Genomic DNA, 24,067 nt, shown 5'->3' with positions numbered 1-24,067 from the left:
TACTTGAAGTACAATTATGGAAAGTCAGAAATCATTCACCTTAAGGAGCCTAGTACCAGCTCAGACTAATGTGGGGAACTTTCTTCTTCTTATTATTTTTTTTAGAATCCAATAAGAGAAAGATAGGGGAGTAAATATTATGAATTTCTGTTGTTTCTTCATCCCAAATATCAAACCTAATGACATTGGTCCCTAGTGGACCAACACCGATTTTTATAGATTGTTTATGCTCCAATCTTTATCAGGTGTAAACTGTAGCTGTTTCATTAACTTCAGTAGAGCTGAGCTCTTTTACACTGGCTGAGGTTTACCCCAGAATGCAATACACTAATGTATTTCCATGTGACACTATAAGCTATGTCATAGTTTTGTATCTTCTTGTACTAGGAGGTTCTGGTTAAATGCTTTTATGTCAGATTTGAATATGTGATAAATGCGTTTAAGTGATGGAGCTAGGTTATGGTAGTGCTAGTCAGAGCTTTGTTGATGGCTACTACAAAATGGTTGCTCATTTTCTTTTACTTTTCTGAGTCCCTTCTCCCTCTGTTTTTCTGACCATTTTCCTTCATTCCAACTCTTCTGCATTTTCCCTGTCTCCTGTTTTTTCAGGATGTTCATTTGTTGAATGTTGAGAACAGAGTCAGGAAAATACTTTTGATATTTCTTGCGTAACTTTATTTTAGCACAATAAGGTCTAAGTGATAGATGAGACAATTAAATCTCCAGTTCTTCTTTAGGGCAGATTCAGAGGCAGTAAGAGACACTTACAGGACTCTCATAGGACTAATAGCCTTTACTAGACTTTTTCATTGTTTTTACTTGGCAAAATACATAAATTACTCAACCAACAAATGAAAAATAGATTAATAAACCCCAAGAGATTAAATTGAATTCATTTAAAAATACGACGGGTACAGGATACACAGGAAACTTACCTTACAATGGGTGCACCATGTAATCTTATCCTAAGAAGCCCTGCAGAGCAGTCACTGTCATATGATGCTGTGATAGCGTTTTGTCCAGTATTACATGTTGTCTTTTGTCTTTTTCTCAAGAGACAATGAAACCCACTAGGTTTTTTGTTTTGTTTTGTTTTGTTTGTTTGTTTGTTTGTTTGTTTTCTGGCATTCAGCAAGACTTTAGCAAAAGTCAGATTTGGAGCTTGGAGGGAAGAGGGAAGCCCAGCCCTACTCTTGGGATTCTCAAGCTTCTGTTGGTATGTGAACACCAGCTAAGGTAGATTTATTGCCTTTGGGAAAACGATACACTTTCTTCTTCAATTCACCAGAGTTCCTTTAAATACAAGAAGCATTAAAAGTGAAAACAAGTTTTATTATAGCAAAAGAAAGTCTCCTTCTGGTTATGAAAATGTACTGCATTGTGGCTTTAATTAATTCTAGATGCTTATGAAAATGCAAGTGAATCTCAGTTTAAGTTCGTCTGTGACTGGGATTATCTTTTGAAATGTATGGACATCAGACTTGTGTTTTTTCTTAAAAGGTCAGTTGAATTGCAGTTTCCTCTGATTCCTACTTCCTGGACAGCATAATTTGCACTGTGAAACTTTTTTTCTGTTTGCAGAAGAGATGTTATGTATCATCCCATGTGTTATCCGTACAATATTTTAATTTCCAATCTGTGGAATGTCACTGGTCATTCATAGATATTGCGTGGCAATAAAAGAAATGACCAACTTGCATGCACACATCTTTTTGGGGTTCAGGCAGATATCCATGGTATGTGAGCAGACTGACAGTACTTTGGTCTATTATGACAGTTTCTCTTCTCTTAATTTCCACTTGTGTATGTAATATAATGAAGTGTAGCCTCCCTTTCCTCTGATTTTTATTACCACACTTTGTAAATAAAATTACAACTATTTTGTGACAGGGAGAAAATGAGCTTAATGAGTGATTAAGTAAACAGCAGCATGAGGGAAATAAGATTAGGGCAGCCCTCCCAAATGTAAATGGGAGCAACTCCACAGCCACCATGAGAATTAGCCCTTTTCTTGTTGTAAAACCCATGAAACAGTGTCCTAGAAAACAGTACCACTGTAACACAGATTTTTTTTTTTTACTGTGCCTTCAAGGTGACTTACTTCCTTGATAAGCTCATTTCCCCTGTGTAAAATTCAACTGTTCCTCCTCCAACCCCAACCCACAATAATAAACAATGGAGATGATTTTAAGGTGTACTTTTGCTCTGCAGGTGCTTTAACTAGAGCTCAGTGTTAATTGCAGCAACCACCGCTGGCTTTCAGACTTCACTGCTGACTTCTGAACTATGAAAACCATGGAAAGAGCCATTTATTTATTTTTCTGTCTTTTTCAACAGTTACATCACAAACCAGCAGAAGTTAGAAAGTATCAATGAAAATGAAGTTTCATTTTATGTTGGACTTAAAAATCTGTGAGTATATGGGATAATTATATTTATAATAATTTTATTTATTTATTTATCTTGCAGAAACATTTACAAATCTCATCCTAGTAGGCCTAACTTTGTCTGTTATAGAAAACCATTTTAGAGCTTGCAGTTCAGCCTAGTTGAGATTTCATCCACATTCATATTTTAACTATTGTCTTTATTCTTTCCATTGTATTTTAAATGAACTATTCTGACAGTTTTATGTATTTTCACAGGACTGTGGTGGATTCAGGCTTAATGTTTGTGTTCTATCAGGCATTTGTGAAAAATGTCAACCTACAATACGTGAGTAAGGATAGCTTCTGTCTTCTAAGTCAAAACTGTCCGAATCTTGTTAACTCCCTTCTCTCTCTTCCTTTTTCCTTAATATAAAATGTTCTAACAAAACAGACTGTAATTAATGGGCATGAAATAGGACATGTATGATAAGGAATTGGTAGATCATAAGTACATAATGTGCTTTGGCAAAAAGACTCATTCAGCTCATTATCCTGTCTCTAACAGTGGTTTCTGGCTGTGTCTCTTTTAGTAAGTAGTGGAGCACAAAGGAGTGCATCTCAACCAAGTCATTTGGTGGCGAGAGTATGATGTCCACACTATATGCATCACATTCAGTGACATGGGTTATTTTGGTCTAGCTCTGTTCTGATTCAATGGGCTGAACATGTTTTAGCAGCTAGAAATGCATTAGGTACATGCCTGGAGTGCATCTTCTAATGTAGCTTGACCAGTTTACGTGCCCTGAGAATCTACCATGCCTGTGAACTTAAGTCCTGTAACTGAGGATGATCAGAAGAGTCACTTCAGAAGCTCACTCCTGACCTGGACTGATGCACACAAAGCAGAATATAAAAATTAGGCTAATTTTCCCACCCAACTGCAATTTGTGGTTCATAAACTTCAGGAAACAGAGTTGGTGCCTGTGCAACTTTTTGACTGTGTTTTTCTAGATCACTTACGTTTTAGTTTTAGCAAAGATTGAAATGACCATAAAAGTACACAGAAAAATGATCGGTTAAAAAAAAAAAGTTCCACCCCATTTAAATACATATCCATGAAAGAGACTGGACTGCCTTTCAGTGTGACAGCCATAGAGTAACTCACTCCTGCTACTTATATGGAAAATTGTGGTTTCAGTCCTACAAAAGACTGAGACCACGTGCACAGCTTAGCTCCTCACAGGTACCCTGTTTTAGTCAAGTATCCAAGTGTCTGTTTAAGTCCATCCATCTTTGTTAGCTATATTTAGCACTTAATTAAACCCTTGCTTTTGTTAAAGTTCTAAAGAGATTTTGTAAGCTGCCAAAATGCTTTCTTGTATTATGAAAGAACTGTTGAATCGGGCTCAGGGCTGATTGCTATTCCTTGGAAAACACAGGTGTAGAAAGTGAGTGTTTTATTAACAAAGCAATTAGTTCACGTAAAGAAGTGGGCACGAATAGCTGAATTGCCCACACAGTAATTGCTATCTTTAATGTGGAACAAACACTGGAGGAGTATGAACTAGTTCTTGCTGGCCTATAAAGTAAGTTGATTTTCATAGAATCATAAAATCATCTAGGTTGGAAAAGACCTTCAAGATCATCAAATCCAACCATCAACCTGACCTACCGAGTACCATCACTAAACCATGTCCACACATCTCTGAAATGCCCCCAGGGACTGGGATTCCACCACTTCCCCGGGCAGACTGTTCCAATGCCTAACCACCCTCTCCATGAAGAAATTCTTCCTGATATCCAATCTAAATCTTCCCTGGCGCAACTTGAGACTGTTTCCTCGTGTCCTATCACTTTTCACCTAAGAAAAGAGACCAACAACCTCTTTCATGTAGTTGTAGAGAACGATGAGGTCTCCTCTCAGCTTCTTCTTCTCTAAACTAAACAACTTCAGATCCCTCAGCCACTCCTCATATGATCTGGCTCCAATACTGAGCCCTGGGAAGCACCACTAGTGACAGTCCACTGTATTGGGTTTACAAGGCAAGGTTTTGGTATCGGGGGGCTGCAGGGGTGGCCTCTGTGAGAAGAGTCCAGAAGCTGCCCCATGTTAGATAAGGGCCAGTTTCATCCGGCTCCAAAAGGGACCTGCCGCTGGCCAGAGCCGAGCCAGTAAGCAATGTTGTTTGCGCCTCTGTGGGAGCATATTAAGAAAGGAAAAAAAAAAAACTGCTGTGCAACAGCAGCTGGGAGAGTGAGGAGTGAGAAACAGCCTTGCAGACGCCAAGGTCAATGAAGAAGGAGGGGGAGGAGGTGCTTCAGGTGCCAGAGAAGAAGTTCCCCTGTGGCCTATGGAGAGGCCCATGGTGGAGCAAGTGGATCTGGCCTGAAGGAGGCTGTGGCCTGTGGAGAACCCCTGCAGGAGCAGATTCCGGGCCGGACCTGTAGCCCGTGGAGAGGAGTCCATGCAGGAGCAGGTGATCTGGAGGAAGCTGCTGCCCGTGGGGGACCCAGGCTGGAGCAGTTTGCTCCTGATGGATGGACCCCATGGTACGGACCCATACTGGAGCAGTTCTTGAAGAGCTGCTTCCTGTGGGAAGCCCATGCAGGATCAGTTCAGGAAGGACTGTATTCCGTGGGAGGGACCCCACGTTGGAGCAGGGGAAGTGAGTGACTGTGAAGGAGCAGCAAAGATGAAGCATTATGGACTGACCGCAGCCCCCATTTCCCGTTCCCCTGTGCCACTCAGGGGTAGGATGCAGAAGAGGGTGGATGGGGGGGAGAAGGTGTTTTTAGTTTGCTTTTAGTTTCTCACTGTTCTAGTCTGTTAGTAATAGGCAATAAATAATAGTAATCTCCCTATGTTGAGTTTGTTTTTCCCATGATAATAATTGTTGAGTGATCTCCCTGTCCTTATCTCAGTCCTTGAGTCCTTTTCATCATATTTTCTCCCCCTTTCCCTTTGAGGAGGGGGAGTGAGAGAGCAGTTGTGGTGGAGCTCAGCTGCCCAGCTGGGTAAAACCACCAGAGCCGCCAACTGGATTGAACTTCATTCATTATGACTCTCTGAGTCCAGTCATCTAGCCATTTTTTACCCAGCAAACTGTACACCTGTCCATGCCATGAGAAGCCAGTTTTTCTCCAGTAGAATACTGCGGGAAACAATGTCAAACACTATACTAAAATCCACGTAGAACACATCCACAGCCTTTGCCTTATCTACTAAGGTGGTCATGTTGTCAGTGGAGATCAGGGCAAGACCTGCCTTTCATAACCCCATGCTGGCTGCTTCTGATCACTTGATTGTCCCGTATATGCTGTGTGATGATCTGCTCCATAACCTTCCTGGTACCAAGGTCAGACTGACAGGCCTGTAATTTTCCAGATCCTCCTTCCTGCCCATCTTGTAGATGGGAGTCACGTTCTCAAACTGTTTCCTCTCTGCTGTAATGTATTTCCAGCAGACATCTGGGAAGTTGAAGTCCTCCATGAGAACAGGGGCTAGTGTTCATGACACTTCTCCTAGTTGCTTGTAGAATATTTCATGTAATTCTTCATCCTGTTTGGGTGGTATCATAATATCAGTCTTGTTGGCCTTTCCCTTGACTCTTACCCAGAGACACTCAACCTTGTCATCACCATTGCCCAGCTCCATGCAGTCAAGGCATTCCCTAATGTGGACAAGCTTCCCTAACCTGGACAGGCTTGAGAACTGGGCACACATGAACCTAATGAGGTTCAACAAGTCCAATGCATGGTGCTGCACCTGGGTTGGGGCAATCCCAGACATGAGTACAGACTGGGTGAAGAACTCATTGACAGCAGCCCTGCAGAGAAGGATTTGGGACTTCTGGTGGACAGAAAGCTTGACATGAGCTGGCAGTGCACACTTGCAGCCCAGAAGGCCAACTGCATCAAAAGAGGAGTGTCCAGCAGGTCAAGGGAGGTGATTGTCCCCCTCTGCTCTGCCCTTGTGAGGCCCCACTTGGAGTACTGCATCCAGGTCTGGAGCCCACAGCACAAGAAGGATGTTCATCTGTTAGAAAGGGTCCAGAGGAGGGCCACAAAGTTGATCAGAGGGCTGGAGTACCTCTCCTATGAAGAGAGGCTGAGAGACCTGGGAATGTTCAGCCTGGAGAAGAGAAGGCTCCAGGGTGACCTTATTGCAGCTTTTCAATACTTAAAGGGGGCTTATAAAAAAGATGGAGAGCAACTATTTTTAGCGAGGACCTCACACGGATTGACTGCAGTGAGGGCTCCTGGCAGGGAGGCAGACGGAGCCAACCTCTAAGAACCCCCCAATAACGAGGCGCAGAGCCGTTTGGTCGGAGCCACAGCCCCGCCCCCTCCCCACCCCCCAACCCGAGCAGGCAGGAGCTGTGCTTGTGCCTTCGCAGGCGCTGACATGCTGAGGGCGGAGCCTGGGGTGACACCAGCCAACCCCCTGACGGTATAAAAGCAGTCCCTAGGGAGCGCCGCAAACGGGAGGCACTGCAAACAGGACATGCAAACAGGACAGGCTTGGCAGTTCAAGTGGGGCAGGGAGGAGTGCAGGGAGGATCCTCGCCTCCCTTTCCATTCCTCTCCTCTCCTCTGGGAACTCTGCCTCTTACAATGTATAATTCACCATGGTGGGCACCCGTTGCAATGGCCGGGCTGAGGCAGCAACCCAAAGTGAGGGGACATGGCCTCTCTGGGCTCACGTGGGCACCCAGGTGGATCCCCTGAGGGATGAAATAGCAGTCCAGACTGGTGACTGTGGGGAACTCCAAAATCTGGAGGCCCCCCTGGGTCCTGAGGGAAGAGAGGGCTGTTGTGGGTGCAGGTATGCCCTGCTCAAGGAACTGCTTGAGCAGATGGCTGGGCTGCAGCAAGAAATCAGCAGCCTGAGGGGCTCCTGGGAGTCTCTGAGGGAGACAGACAGGAGGTGTCAACCTGCCCCTACTGAGGCCTAAGTCCCTGCAAGGGGTAGTAGCTGATCCAGCTGCTCACCTGCAGGACAGAGGGCTTGACCACCCACGAGAGGAAAGGGGCTGGACCCTCATCTCTGCTCGAAGCAGGAGGCATCTGCCCCCAACACCCATGGTGTCCCTGGGTAATAGATTCGAGGCTCTCAGGCAGGAAAGGGATGAGGGTCTGGACAGTAGTTGGAACCCGGGTCTCAAGAAGCATGTCAAGGATGAGGGAAGTACCAAGCATAGGGAGTGGGGCTGGTCGGGGCACTGCATCCAAACCAGTGCCACAAAAAAAGGGCAGAGAGTCTTAGTAATCAGGGACTCCTTACTGGGGGGCACTGAGGCTCCCATTTGCCACCCGGATAACCTCTCCAGAGAGATGTGTTGTCTTCCTGGAGCATGTCAGAGACATTAGGAAGGCTCTGCCTCAGCTCGTTAAACTGGAGGACTACTATCCTCTTATTGTCATTCAGGCTGGGTCCCGGGAAGCTGCAACAAGAAAAATGAGTAATATTAAAAAGGACTTTGCACCCCTGGGAAGGATGTTGAAGGGATCGGGGGTGCAGGTAGTGTTCTCATCTGTCCTCCCAATGGGTGACCGGGACCCAGAAAGAAGGAGGAGAACAGGACAGGTAAATGACTGGCTGAGGGGGTAGTGTCTAGACCAAGGCTTTGGGTATTTTGATCTTGGGCAGGCCTTTGAGAAGCCAGGTATGTGGGCTGCTGATGGACTCCGACTCACCAAGTGGGGCACAAGTGTATTGGGGAACAAGCTCTCTGGACTGATTACCAGGGCTTTAAACTAGGTTCGACAGGGGAAGGGAGGGGAGTAAGATGTGACAGAGAAGGGCTGGGGGATGTTGTCACTGCTGTCACTGTTGAAGATAGTAGGGAAAACCTCTGAGTTGTCCCATGGGATCGTCCAAGGGCTTCTCAGAGAAGGTAATGATCCCGATACCCTGTCCGGAATCTTCTTGCATCCCTCTAGGGGTAACTGAGCCTGCTGCTTCCCTAAAGTGCCTGTATACCAATGCACGAAGCATGGGAAATAAACAGGATGAGCTTGAGATCTGTGTACGGTCACGGGGCCACGATCTCATTGGGATCAGAGAGACATGGTGGGACAGCTTGCATGACTGGAATGCTGTCATGGAGGGCTATGTCCTTTTTAGGAAAGACAGGCTGGGGAAGTGAGGGGGAGGAGTTGCCCTTTATGTGAGGGAGCAATTAGAATGTACCCAGCTCCACCTGGGGGAGGGTGAAGAACAAGTGGAGAGCTTGTGGGTGAGAACTAAGGGGTGGGCTGGTATGGGTGACACTGTTGTGGGGGTGTACTACAGGTCACCAGATCAGGAGGAGGAGGTCGACGAGGCCTTCTACAAGCAGCTGGAAGTAGCCTCGCGATCCTGGGCGCTGGTTCTCATGGGGGACTTTAATCATCCAGACATCTGTTGGGTAAGCAACTCAGCCAGGCACATGCAGTCCAAATGGTTCCTACAATGTGTTGAAGATAATTTTCAGACGCAGGTGGTGGAGGAGCTGACGAGGCGGGGGGTGCTTCTGGACCTTGGTTTTTACCAACTGGGATTGGCTTGTTAGGGATATGAAGGTTGGGGGCAGCTTGGGATGCAGCAACCATGAGATGGTGGAGTTCAAGATGGAACTTGGTGGAACGTTGAGAAGGCGGACATACTGAATGCCTTCTTTGCTTTGGTCTTTGCTTCAAAAACTCCTCCCCGGGACTCCTGGACCCTGGAGGGAGGAGAAAGAGTCTGGGAAATGGAGATCTCCCCCCTGGTTGATGAGGGAGTGGTTTGGGAGCGTCTGAGTGGGATCAACACACACAAATCTATGGGCCCCGATGGGATGCATCCACGTGTGCTGAGGGAGTTGGCAGAGGTGATCGCCGAACCGCTCTCTATCATCTTTGAAAGGTCCTGGAGAACAGGAGAGGTGCCTGAAGACTAGAGGATAGCCAATGTCACTCCGGTCTTCAAGAAGGGCAGGAAGGAGGATCCGGGAAACTACTGGCCAGTCAGTCTCATCTCTGTCCCTGGAAAGGTGTTGGAACAGCTTGTTCTGGATGCCATCTCCAAGCAATTGGAAGAGAAGAAGGTTATGAGGAGTAGTCAGCATGGATTCACCAAGGGGAAGTCGTGCTCGACCAACCTCGTTGCCTTCTATGATGGCATCACCAGCTGGGTAGATGGGGGGAGAGCAGTGGATGTCATCTACCTTGACTTTAGCAAGGCTTTTGATACTGTCTCCCACGACATCCTGCTAGTTAAGCTGAGAAAGTGTGGGATAGACAGTGAACAGTAAGGTGGGTTGAGAACTGGCTGAGTGGCCGAGCTCAGAGGGTGGTGATCGGCGGCGCAGAGTCTGGCTGGAGACCTGTGACTAGCGGTGTTCCCCAGGGGTTGGTGCTGGGTCCAGTCTTGTTCAACATCTTCATCGATGACCTTGATGAGGGAATAGTGTCTGCCCTTGGCAAGTACGCCGATGACACAAAGCTGGGAGGACTGGCCAACACGCCAGAAGGCTGTGCTGCCATTCAGCGAGACTTGGACAGGCTGGAGAGCTGGGCAGGAAGAAACCAGATGAGGTTTAACAAGAGCAAGTGTAGAGTCCTGCACCTGGGAAGGAACAACCGCATGTATCAGTACAGGCTGGGGGATGACCTGCTGGAGAGGAGCTCTGCGGAGAAGGACCTGGGGTTCCTGGTGGAGGACAGGTCGACCATGAGCCAGCAGTGTGCCCTCATGGCCAAGAAGGCCAATGGGATCCTGGCATGCATTAAAAGGAGTGTGGCCAGCAGGTCAAGGGAGGTGATCCTCCCCCTCTACTCTGCCCTGGTCAGGCCTCACCTGGAGTACTGTGTCCAGTTCTGGGCTCCCCGCTACAAAAAAGACAGGGATCTCCTGGAAAGAGTCCAGCGGAGGGCCACAAAGATGATACGGGGCCTGGAGCATCTTCCCTATGAAGGAAGGCTGAGAGACCTGGGTCTGTTCAGCCTTGAGAAAAGAAGACTGAGAGGGGATCTCATCAATGTTTATAAATACCTGAGGTGTGGGAGACAGAGGGATTTGGCCAACCTCTTTTCAGTGGTTTGTGGGGACAGGACAAGGGGCAATGGCCACAAAATGGATCACAGGAAGTTCCGCACCAATGTGCAAAAGAACTTCTTCACGATGAGGGTGACGGAGCACTGGAACAGGCTGCCCAGGGAGGTTGTGGAGTCTCCTTCTCTGGAGATATTCAAGGCCCATCTGGACGCCTACCTGGGCAGCCTGCTCTAGGGAACCTGCTTTGGCAGGGGGGTTGGACCCGATGATCTTTCGAGGTCCCTTCCAACACCTACAATTCTGTGATTCTGTGATTCTGTGAATAATTTAGGATTTATTTTATACTTTTATGGTAAATCACAAAATTATATGGTATGATTCTTAACAACACTTAATCAGCATTTAAGTATCAATCAATTTAGCACAATGATTTCAACAGAATTTCTTACAATAGAAACAGTGACTTACTTAAAGATTTGAGAACGACAAAGTTCACACGAGACTTACTGCAGGGTACTGGGGGGGGGGGTGGGTTGAAACTCAATCGTGCGCTTCGTGCGCAGCGGGGTTGGGCCCGATGATCTCTTGAGGTCCCTTCCAACCCCTACAATTCTGTGGTTCTGTGAAAACAAGGCTCAAGTGGGGATACCTTTAGCAAGTGCATGCAGTCAAGGAAGTGCCTACAAGACATGACTATTGGGGGGTGCTCTTGTACCCCTCCTGGGATATTGGCATGCTTGAATACCTCTCTGAAGTGCCTGTACCCTAATTCATGTAGCTTAGGGAATAAACAGGAAGAATTAGAGACCTTTGTGTGGTCACAGGTCTTTGATCTTATTGCAATTACAGAAACATGGTGGGATAGCTCACATGACTGAAATGCTGTCATTGATGGGTAAGTGCTTTTTAGAAAGACAGTCCAGGAAGGTGAGGTGGTGGAATTGCTCTTTATGTAAGAGAGCAACTGGAATGTATGGAGCTCTGCCTCAGGATGGATGATGAGCAAGTCAAGAGCTTACCAGTCAGAACAGAAGGGCAGACTACTGTGGGTGACACTGTTGTGGATATTTACTACAGGCCACCTGATCAAGAAGGATAAGTCACTGAGACCTTTGTAGTGTGTCTGGCTGGGATGGAGTTAACTTTCCCTGCAGCAGCCCATACAGTGCTGTGCTCTGCACACCTGACTAGAACAGTATTGGTATCACACCAGTGTTTTGTCTATTGCTGAGCAATACTGGCACAGCATCAGGACTCCCTCTAACCCCCCCAGGAGCTAGTAGGCTGAGGGTGGGCAAGAGGTGGGGAGGGGACATCACTGGGGCAGCTGACCTAAACCGACCAATGAGATATTCCATACCATATGATGTTTCAATCAGCAATAAAAGGTGGGAAAGGGGAAGGGTGGGGGGGGGGCTCTCATTATGAAAACATCCATCCTCCCAAACAACGGCTATGCATATTGAGGCCCTGCTTCAAGGACATGGTCAAGCATTGCTTGTTGGTGGGAAGTAGAGAGTATTTTCTTTCCTCTCTCTCTGTGCTTCCACAGGGCCTTTGCTTGTTCCCCGCCCCCCCCCCCCTTCCCTTTAGTTAAATTATTTAATTTTCCCTTACTGATAATTTTCTCTTAATAATTATTTTTCCTTTAATTAAATTATCCTTTTGTCAGCTCATGAGTTGTTTTTTTCCTTTCTTTCTTCCCCTCCTTTTGTGAGGAGGAGGAGGAGTGAGCAAGCGGTTGTGGTGGAGTTCAGCTGCCTAGCAAGGTAAAACCACTACAACCTTCTATACGCAGCTGGAAGTAGCCTCACAATCACAGGCTCTGGTTCTCATGGGGGACTTCAACCACCCTGATATCTGCTGGAAAGACAACGCAGCTAAGCACAAACAGTCCAGGAGGCTCCTGCAGAGCATTGCTGATTTGCATTTTTCCTTACAAATTATAGAGATGCAACATTGTTTACTTCTGCAAGTTAGACATATACAGAGATGGCAAGGGATTTGGCATCAGGGCTTTGACAAACAACTCTTATGAGGCTTTTATTCAGTGAATCCGTTCATCATTGTTTTCCTCATTTGGAAAGTAAGGATGTAAATGCTTACCTAAATATCTCATAGGTAAACAGATTTTTTAAAAGATTAATTACTTTCTATTTGGACAGGGTTACAAAGCTTTAAAGTGTCTTAAATTCATCAAAGTTCTTATTTGGTACATGTTGAAAACAATGGTCCAAAACCCTCCATTTCAACACTTCCTTAATTTCAAAATCTCAAATGGAAATTCTTAAAATGTGAATTTGTCTGCAATTAATAGTTCCTTTCATTTTTGCAAATATTCCGGCCTCTTTGAAAGTGTAAATGCATTAAAACACAGTCAGAAATTAGAAAAACTGGAAAGAAAAAAAATTACATCCAGAAGAAGAATTTTACAACATTGTTTCTCTTACATTCTTCAGTGTTACCTAGTGTACCATGAAACTAATACTGTTCTCACAAAGTGTAAACAGGAAATAATTCCATGGAAAAAAAGCAGAGTCATTCTGGGTTAACAGTAACAGAGAGAACAAGCATCTGAAGAATTCAATTAAAAAAACAAAACATCCTCTAATTAGAAAAAAAAAGGGCAACAAATGACTTGTCATGAACCAAAGAAAATATCTGAAGTCTGCTGCTTAGACATCTGCCCTACATTCTTCACTTACTCTGGTATGCATGTTGTTAATTTAGTATTTTATGTACCATCCTGCATAAATGGCCTTTAGCGATTAACATACTACAACCAGCACTTCAGAACTATTGTCCAAGCTTCCTTTCCATAGCTTTGCAAATGTAAACAAATTAAGATTTCTGAACAGGAGCCTGAACAGAATGAATGTGTTTCATTCATACTGTGGCAAACTGTCCTGGTTTCAGGTAGGACAGAGTTAATTTTCCTCCTAGTAGCTGGCAGGGTGCTATGTTTTGGATTAGAATGAGAAGAGCGCTGATAACATGCTGATGTTTTAATTGTTGTAGAGCAGTGAACCAACCCAAGGACTTTTCAGCTTCTCGCTCTGTCCTGCTAGCGAGCAGGCTAGGGATGCAGCAGGAGCTGGGAGGGGACAGACCCAGGACAGCTGACCCAAAGTGGCCAAAGGGGTATTCCATACCATCTGACGTCATGCTGAACAATATATAGGGGTGGCTAGCCGGGGTGGAGGGGGGGCCGGCTGCTCGGGGATAGGCTGGGCATCGGTCAACGGGTGGTGAGCAATTGCATTGTGCATCACTTATTTCGTACACATTATTACTATTAATACTATTATTATTATTATTATTATTGTTGTTATTTTTCCTGTCTTAATAAACTGTCTTTATCTCAACTCACAGACTTCACTTTCCCGTTTCTCTCCCCCATCCCGGAGAGGGAGGGGGGAGGGTGAGCGAACGGCTGTGTGGTGTTTGGCTGCCAGCCGGGCTAAACCACAACAGTACTGAAAGGTCACAATGAGGTCACCCTGGAGACTTCTCTTCTTTAGGCTGAACAGCCCCAGCTCTCTCAGCCTTTCTTCATAGGAGAAGTGCTCCAGCCCCTTGATCATCTTTGTGGCCCTCCTCTGGACCTGTTCTAACAGATCCACATCCTTCTTGTGCTGGAGGCTCCCGACACGGATGCATTACTCCAAGTGGGGCCTCAGAAGGGCAGAGTAGAGGGGGGACAATCAGCTCCCTTGACCTGCTGGCCACTCCTCTTTTGATGCAGCCCAGGATGCAGTTGGCCTTCTGGGCTGCAAGAGCATACAGCTGGTTCACGTCAAGCTTTTCATCCATCAGAACCCTCAAGTCCTTCCTTCTCTGCAGGGCTGCTCTCAAGGAGTTCTTCTCACAGTCTGTACTCCTGTCTGGGATTGCCCCAAACCAGGTGCAGCACCTTGCATTGGACTTGTTGAACCTCATTAGGATCACGTGGGCCCACTTCTCCAGCCTGTCCAGGTCCCTTTGGATGGCATCCCGTCCTTCTATTGTATCAACTGTACCACTCAGCTTGGTGTCATCTGCAAACTGGCTGAGGGTGCACTCGATCCCACTGTCTATGTCACTGATAAAGGTATTAAACAGTACTGGTCCCAGGACAGACCCCTGAGGGACACCGCTCGTCACCGGCCTCCACTTGGACATAGAGTCATTGGCCTCCACTCTCTGGGTGTGACCTTCAAGCCAATTCCTTGTCCACTGAATGGTTCACCCATTAAGTCCATACCTCTCCAATTTGGAGACCAGGATGTCATGTGGGACCGTGTCAAAGGCCTTGCAGAAGTCCAGGTAGATGACATCGATTGGTCTTCCCTTGTCAATTTGTAGTGGGTTTACGTGGCAAGGTTTTGGTAGCAGGGGGCCATAGGGGTGGCTTCTGTGAGAAGGATCTAGAAGCTGCCCCATGTTTGGTAAGGGCTCCATTGCTGACCAGAGCTGAGCTAATAAGCGATGTTGTTTTGCGCCTCTGTGAGAGCATATTTAAGACAGGGGAAAAAAACGCTGTGCCACACACAGCAACTGGGAGAGTGAGAGGAGTGAGGAACAGCCTTGCAGGTGCCAAGGTCAGTGAAGAAGGAGGGGGAGAGGTGCTCCAGGCGCCAGAGCAGAAGTCCCCTGCGGCCTGTGGTGAGGACCATGGTGAAGCAGGATGTCCCCCTGCAGCCCATGGAGTACCACAGTGGAGCAGGGTTCCACACTGCAGCCCGTGGAGGAGACCACGGTGGAGCAGGTGGACCTGCCCTGAAGGAGGCTGCGGCCTGTGGAGGACCCTCGCCTGAGCAGATTTCGGGCCAGACCTGTAGCCCGTGGAGAGGAGCCCACACAGGAGCAGGTGACCTGACAGGAGCTTCTGCCCATGGGGGACCCTGGTGGCCCTGTGTGTGCCCTCATGGCCAAGAAGGCCAATGGGATCCTGGCATGCATTAAAAGGAGTGTGGCCAGCAGGTCAAGGGAGGTGATCCTCCCCCTCTACTCTGCCCTGGTCAGGCCTCACCTGGAGTACTGTGTCCAGTTCTGGGCTCCCCGCTACAAAAAAGACAGGGATCTCCTGGAAAGAGTCCAGCGGAGGGCCACAAAGATGATACGGGGCCTGGAGCATCTTCCCTATGAAGGAAGGCTGAGAGACCTGGGTCTGTTCAGCCTTGAGAAAAGAAGACTGAGAGGGGATCTCATCAATGTTTATAAATACCTGAGGTGTGGGAGACAGAGGGATTTGGCCAACCTCTTTTCAGTGGTTTGTGGGGACAGGACAAGGGGCAATGGCCACAAAATGGATCACAGGAAGTTCCGCACCAATGTGCAAAAGAACTTCTTCACGATGAGGGTGACGGAGCACTGGAACAGGCTGCCCAGGGAGGTTGTGGAGTCTCCTTCTCTGGAGATATTCAAGGCCCATCTGGACGCCTACCTGGGCAGCCTGCTCTAGGGAACCTGCTTTGGCAGGGGGGTTGGACCCGATGATCTTTCGAGGTCCCTTCCAACACCTACAATTCTGTGATTCTGTGATTCTGTGATTCTGTGAATAATTTAGGATTTATTTTATACTTTTATGGTAAATCACAAAATTATATGGTATGATTCTTAACAACACTTAATCAGCATTTAAGTATCAATCAATTTAGCACAATGATTTCAACAGAATTTCTTACAATAGAAACAGTGACTTACTTAAAGATTTGAGAACGACAAAGTTCACACGAGACTTACTGCAGGGTACTGGGGGGGGGGGTGGGTTGAAACTCAATCGTGCGCTTCGTGCGCAGCGGGGTTGGGCCCGATGATCTCTTGAGGTCCCTTCCAACCCCTACAATTCTGTGGTTCTGTGAAAACAAGGCTCAAGTGGGGATACCTTTAGCAAGTGCATGCAGTCAAGGAAGTGCCTACAAGACATGACTATTGGGGGGTGCTCTTGTACCCCTCCTGGGATATTGGCATGCTTGAATACCTCTCTGAAGTGCCTGTACCCTAATTCATGTAGCTTAGGGAATAAACAGGAAGAATTAGAGACCTTTGTGTGGTCACAGGTCTTTGATCTTATTGCAATTACAGAAACATGGTGGGATAGCTCACATGACTGAAATGCTGTCATTGATGGGTAAGTGCTTTTTAGAAAGACAGTCCAGGAAGGTGAGGTGGTGGAATTGCTCTTTATGTAAGAGAGCAACTGGAATGTATGGAGCTCTGCCTCAGGATGGATGATGAGCAAGTCAAGAGCTTACCAGTCAGAACAGAAGGGCAGACTACTGTGGGTGACACTGTTGTGGATATTTACTACAGGCCACCTGATCAAGAAGGATAAGTCACTGAGACCTTTGTAGTGTGTCTGGCTGGGATGGAGTTAACTTTCCCTGCAGCAGCCCATACAGTGCTGTGCTCTGCACACCTGACTAGAACAGTATTGGTATCACACCAGTGTTTTGTCTATTGCTGAGCAATACTGGCACAGCATCAGGACTCCCTCTAACCCCCCCAGGAGCTAGTAGGCTGAGGGTGGGCAAGAGGTGGGGAGGGGACATCACTGGGGCAGCTGACCTAAACCGACCAATGAGATATTCCATACCATATGATGTTTCAATCAGCAATAAAAGGTGGGAAAGGGGAAGGGTGGGGGGGGGGCTCTCATTATGAAAACATCCATCCTCCCAAACAACGGCTATGCATATTGAGGCCCTGCTTCAAGGACATGGTCAAGCATTGCTTGTTGGTGGGAAGTAGAGAGTATTTTCTTTCCTCTCTCTCTGTGCTTCCACAGGGCCTTTGCTTGTTCCCTGCCCCCCCCCCTTCCCTTTAGTTAAATTATTTAATTTTCCCTTACTGATAATTTTCTCTTAATAATTATTTTTCCTTTAATTAAATTATCCTTTTGTCAGCTCATGAGTTGTTTTTTTCCTTTCTTTCTTCCCCTCCTTTTGTGAGGAGGAGGAGGAGTGAGCAAGCGGTTGTGGTGGAGTTCAGCTGCCTAGCAAGGTAAAACCACTACAACCTTCTATACGCAGCTGGAAGTAGCCTCACAATCACAGGCTCTGGTTCTCATGGGGGACTTCAACCACCCTGATATCTGCTGGAAAGACAACGCAGCTAAGCACAAACAGTCCAGGAGGCTCCTGCAGAGCATTGCTGATTTGCATTTTTCCTTACAAATTATAGAGATGCAACATTGTTTACTTCTGCAAGTTAGACATATACAGAGATGGCAAGGGATTTGGCATCAGGGCTTTGACAAACAACTCTTATGAGGCTTTTATTCAGTGAATCCGTTCATCATTGTTTTCCTCATTTGGAAAGTAAGGATGTAAATGCTTACCTAAATATCTCATAGGTAAACAGATTTTTTAAAAGATTAATTACTTTCTATTTGGACAGGGTTACAAAGCTTTAAAGTGTCTTAAATTCATCAAAGTTCTTATTTGGTACATGTTGAAAACAATGGTCCAAAACCCTCCATTTCAACACTTCCTTAATTTCAAAATCTCAAATGGAAATTCTTAAAATGTGAATTTGTCTGCAATTAATAGTTCCTTTCATTTTTGCAAATATTCCGGCCTCTTTGAAAGTGTAAATGCATTAAAACACAGTCAGAAATTAGAAAAACTGGAAAGAAAAAAAATTACATCCAGAAGAAGGATTTTACAACACTGTTTCTCTTCTATTCTTCAGTGTTACTTTGTATACCATGAAACTAATCCTGCTCTCACAAAATGTAAACTGGGAATAATTTCATGGAAATCAGCAGAGTCATTCTAGATTAACAGTCACAAAGAGAAGAAGCTGCTGAAGAATTCAATTAAAAAATCCACAGCATCCTCTAATTAAAAAAAAAAAAAGCAACAAATGACTTGTCATGAACCAAAGAAAATATGTGGTCTGCTGCTTAGCAATCTGCCCTATATTCTTCACTTACTCCAGTATGTATGCTGTTAATTTAGTCTTTTATGTACTATCCTGCATAAATGGCCTTTAGCGATTAACATACTACAACCAGCACTTCAGAACTATTGTCCAAGCTTCCTTTCCATAGCTTTGCAAATGTAAACAAATTAAGATTTCTGAACAGGAGCCTGAACAGAATGAATGTGTTTCATTCATACTGTGGCAAACTGTCCTGGTTTCAGGTAGGACAGAGTTAATTTTCCTCCTAGTAGCTGGCAGGGTGCTATGTTTTGGATTAGAATGAGAAGAGCGCTGATAACATGCTGATGTTTTAATTGTTGTAGAGCAGTGAACCAACCCAAGGACTTTTCAGCTTCTCGCTCTGTCCTGCTAGCGAGCAGGCTAGGGATGCAGCAGGAGCTGGGAGGGGACAGACCCAGGACAGCTGACCCAAAGTGGCCAAAGGGGTATTCCATACCATCTGACGTCATGCTGAACAATATATAGGGGTGGCTAGCCGGGGTGGAGGGGGGGCCGGCTGCTCGGGGATAGGCTGGGCATCGGTCAACGGGTGGTGAGCAATTGCATTGTGCATCACTTATTTCGTACACATTATTACTATTAATACTATTATTATTATTATTATTATTGTTGTTATTTTTCCTGTCTTAATAAACTGTCTTTATCTCAACTCACAGACTTCACTTTCCCGTTTCTCTCCCCCATCCCGGAGAGGGAGGGGGGAGGGTGAGCGAACGGCTGTGTGGTGTTTGGCTGCCAGCCGGGCTAAACCACAACAGTACTGAAAGGTCACAATGAGGTCACCCTGGAGACTTCTCTTCTTTAGGCTGAACAGCCCCAGCTCTCTCAGCCTTTCTTCATAGGAGAAGTGCTCCAGCCCCTTGATCATCTTTGTGGCCCTCCTCTGGACCTGTTCTAACAGATCCACATCCTTCTTGTGCTGGAGGCTCCCGACACGGATGCATTACTCCAAGTGGGGCCTCAGAAGGGCAGAGTAGAGGGGGGACAATCAGCTCCCTTGACCTGCTGGCCACTCCTCTTTTGATGCAGCCCAGGATGCAGTTGGCCTTCTGGGCTGCAAGAGCATACAGCTGGCTCACGTCAAGCTTTTCATCCATCAGAACCCTCAAGTCCTTCCTTCTCTGCAGGGCTGCTCTCAAGGAGTTCTTCTCACAGTCTGTACTCCTGTCTGGGATTGCCCCAAACCAGGTGCAGCACCTTGCATTGGACTTGTTGAACCTCATTAGGATCACGTGGGCCCACTTCTCCAGCCTGTCCAGGTCCCTTTGGATGGCATCCCGTCCTTCTATTGTATCAACTGTACCACTCAGCTTGGTGTCATCTGCAAACTGGCTGAGGGTGCACTCGATCCCACTGTCTATGTCACTGATAAAGGTATTAAACAGTACTGGTCCCAGGACAGACCCCTGAGGGACACCGCTCGTCACCGGCCTCCACTTGGACATAGAGTCATTGGCCTCCACTCTCTGGGTGTGACCTTCAAGCCAATTCCTTGTCCACTGAATGGTTCACCCATTAAGTCCATACCTCTCCAATTTGGAGACCAGGATGTCATGTGGGACCGTGTCAAAGGCCTTGCAGAAGTCCAGGTAGGCTCCTGACAGGAGCTTCTGCCCATGGGGGACCCTGGTGGCCCTGTGTGTGCCCTCATGGCCAAGAAGGCCAATGGGATCCTGGCATGCATTAAAAGGAGTGTGGCCAGCAGGTCAAGGGAGGTGATCCTCCCCCTCTACTCTGCCCTGGTCAGGCCTCACCTGGAGTACTGTGTCCAGTTCTGGGCTCCCCGCTACAAAAAAGACAGGGATCTCCTGGAAAGAGTCCAGCGGAGGGCCACAAAGATGATACGGGGCCTGGAGCATCTTCCCTATGAAGGAAGGCTGAGAGACCTGGGTCTGTTCAGCCTTGAGAAGACTGAGAGGGGATCTTATTAACGTTTATAAATACCTGAGGTGTGGGAGACAGAGGGATTTGGCCAACCTCTTTTCAGTGGTTTGTGGGGACAGGACAAGGGGCAATGGCCACAAAATGGATCACAGGAAGTTCCGCACCAACATGCGAAAGAACTTCTTCACGATGAGGGTGACGGAGCACTGGAACAGGCTGCCCAGGGAGGTTGTGGAGTCTCCTTCTCTGGAGATATTCAAGGCCCGTCTGGACACCTACCTGGGCAGCCTGCTCTAAGGACCCTGCTTTGGCAGGGGGGTTGGACCCGATGATCTTTTGAGGTCCCTTCCAACCCCTACAATTCTGTGATTCTGAGATTCTGTGACCCAGGTTGGAGCAGTGTGCCCCTGATGGTTGGACCCCGTGGTACGGACCCATATCTGGAACAGTTCTTGAAGAGCTGCTGCCTGTGGGAAGCCCATGCCAGATCAGTTCGGGAAGGACTGGAGTCCAGGAGTTGGACTTGATGATCCTTATGGGTCCCTTCCAACACGGGATATTCTATGATTTTATGATTCTATGACTGTATCCCATGGGACGGACCCCATGTTGGAGCAGGGGAAGAGAGTGACCGAGAAGGAACGGCCGAGACAAAGTGCTATAGACTGACCGCAACCCCCCTTCCCCCATTCCCCTGTGCCGCTCGGGGGTAGGAGGTAGAAGCAGGTGGATGGGGGAAGGAATTTTTGGTTTCTTTCCTTTGTTTCTTGCTTCTCTAGTTTGTTAGTAATAGGCAATAAATTTCTCTAATCTCCCTACGCTGAGTCTGTTTTGCCCATTGCAATAATTGTTGCGTTAGTTCCCCGTCCTTACCTTAACCCTTGAGCCGTTTGCATTGTATTTTCTCCCCCTTTCCCTTTGAGGAGGGGGAGTGAGAGAGCAGCTGAGGTGGAGCTCAGCCACCCACCCAAGTAAAACCACCACAGAGGGGCATTCCTGCTGCTGCCTATTGCTACTAATTGCAGAAATGTAACTTTTTGAAAGGACACAAACATAGAGGAGCTAGGCAATAACACTTTCTTGGAAGTCCTTGGATATTAGCGTTCAGCCACAGCCACCAGCTCATGTGTCTGAGTGCTCCTGTATGAAAGAGGGCTCTAGTAACTCAATTCACTTATTTTGAGTATTTCTCTCCAAAGTTTAATTACTGAAAATGTTTTCTGACCATAAGCAAAGTTAATTTCTTCCACTTTAAAAGGCCATATAAGGTATGTCTCCATGTTGGGGCTGGCCCTATCAAATCTGGGGACAAATTTTGGATCTCTGAACACAGACATTCCTCACTAGTGTTATGAATGAATCATCTCTGGTTGCAGAAGTTTCCATATACTCTCTGCAGGCATTTCTATACAGTTTATCTGAATTCCAAATTTTCAACTAGCTGTACCATTAAGTATGGTTAACACTGCACACCACAGCATCTGAGCACCTTACAGTTGTAGCAGTATTATAAGGTTAATCAATCAACAGAAAACAAAATGCTGTCTCCTTTACAATGATGGGGAAACTGAAGTATGGAACAAGTAAAAGATCTATGATTTTGGACCATGAAAAGTTATGGCAGTGCAAAGACTGGATCCAGCTGTGCTAAGTGCCACAACCGTGGGCTCTCTTCTTCCTTCCTGGTACTCCATGAAAATGATGCATTTATAATAAAAAACCAAATTGTGAGGAAAGGTTCAATTCTGAGTTCTCAGAGGTGCCAGCTCTCTATTATTATACAGCCAATGTTCAGAGTGGGCAAGAAAGAAATGTATTGATGGAAGGAGTAGGACAAAGCTGTCCAGGTTGTAGCCATCCTGAGAGAGATGATAAATACATGTGTGTGAAAAAAGAGCTATTAAAAGGGCCTATTCATTCAAATAAAATTTTTCTTTTTTTTTTCCCCCCAGAATTGAAACAAAATGTAAAGATTTCTTTTTAAAAGACATTCAAACAGCTTGGCTACCTTTGGTCTTCATTATTCTTAATTCCTGTGAACGTTTTACTTCCAGATTTCTTCCGAAGCAGCAACATCACTGCTACAACAGTGGCTTACAACATTTCTTATTCATTCAGAAAAAAAGAAGTATCATAGCTCTTGCAAAAATAATCGTTTTTTTGATGTTCTTTTCCAAGCATTCATATCCAAGGAGTGCAGTACTCTCAGAATGTACATACTATGACAACAAAGGCATTTTCAGATGCATTAAAGGAAGCTTTTGATACAAGCTTGCTGCTGGGTGTTTTTACAAAAAAATTGGAGAAGAATTGCCACATATATAATGCAATCCAAGTTCATCCAGAATCTAGGATATCACAAATAAATGCTTTAGTTTTGTTACTGGTGGTGAACTGGTGGACTGATTTGCCTGTCTTCTTCATTTGCAAAAGCACTATACTACTGTAATTTGGAAATGTATCAGTGTGAAATAAATATATCCCAAGCTGTTGTAGTGGGTTTACAAGGAAAGGTTTTAGTAGTGGGGAGCTGCAGGGGTGGCTTCTGTGAGAAGAATCCCAAAGCTGCCCCATGTTAGATAAGGGCCAGTTTCAGCCAGCTCCAACGGAGGACACTGCTGCCCAGAGCTGAGCCAGTAAGCGATGTTGTTTGCACCTCTGTGAGAACATATTTAAGAAAGGGAAAAATACTGCTGAACAACAGCAGCTGGGAGAGTGAGGAGTGAGAAAGAGCCTTGCAGACACCAAGGTCAGTGAAGAAGGAGGGGGAGGAGGTGCTCCAGGCACCGAAACAGAAGTTCCCGAGGCCTGTGGAGAGGACCATGGTGAAGCAGGCTGCCCCTCTGCAGCCCATGGTGTACCACAGCGGAGCAGATTTCCATGCTGCAGCCCATGGAAGAGCCCACGGTGGATCAGGTGGATCTGACCTGAAGGAGGCTGTGGCCTGTGGAGAACCCCCCCCCAGAGAAGACTCCAGGCCGGACCTGTAGCCCGTGGAGAGGAGATCATGCATTAGCAAGTGATCTGGAGGGAGCTGCTGCCCATGAGGGACCCAGGTTGGAGCAGTTTGCTCCTGATGGATGGACCCCGTAGTACAGACCCATATCTGGAGCAGTTCTTGAAGAGCTGCTGCCTGTGGGAAGCCCATGCAGGATCAGTTCGGGAAGGACTGCATCCTATGGGAGGGACCCCATGTTGGAGCAGGGGAAGAGTGACCATGAAGGAGCAGTGGAGACAAAGTGTGATGGCCTGACCGCAACCCCCATTCCTTGTTCCCCTGTGCCACTCATGGGGTGGAGGTGGAAGAGGGTGGATGGGGGGAAGGTGTTTTTAATTTGGTTCCTTTGTTTCTCACTTCTCTAGTTTGTTAGTAATAGGCAATAAATTTCTCTAATCTCCCTACGCTGAGTCTGTTTTGCCCATCGCAATAATTGTTGAGTGATCTCCCTGTCCTTATCTCAACCCTTGAGCCCTTTTCATCATATTTTCTCCTCCTTTCCCTTTGAGGAGGGGGAGTGAGAGAGCAGTTGTTGTGGATCTCAGCTGATCACTTGAGTAAAACAGCCACAGCTGTCCCATCATCTTAGATATACAAAATGTAGAGAGAAGCCAAAGAGAAGGTAATTTACTTTTGTACGAGTCTTCAACATGTTCTTGAAGAGAGATCGATGCAAATGTAGTGGAAGCCCCCAGAGAACCAGGTGTTCCCTATTTTGTAAATTGGAAAATTTTCTTCTTGGGTACAGTCATGGAAAGGACAAAATGGGTGTATGTGAGTTCTGTGGCAGTTTTTGCTGCTGTTCAGCTAAAGTGCAAGTATTTCCAGTTATGGCCAGCTCTGATAATAGCATAGCTCAGACCACAA

The sequence above is a fragment of the Cygnus olor genome, chromosome W (assembly GCF_009769625.2).
Source record: "Cygnus olor isolate bCygOlo1 chromosome W, bCygOlo1.pri.v2, whole genome shotgun sequence".
Classification (NCBI taxonomy): Eukaryota; Metazoa; Chordata; class Aves; order Anseriformes; family Anatidae; genus Cygnus; species Cygnus olor.
This window is presented reverse-complemented; position numbering follows the sequence as displayed.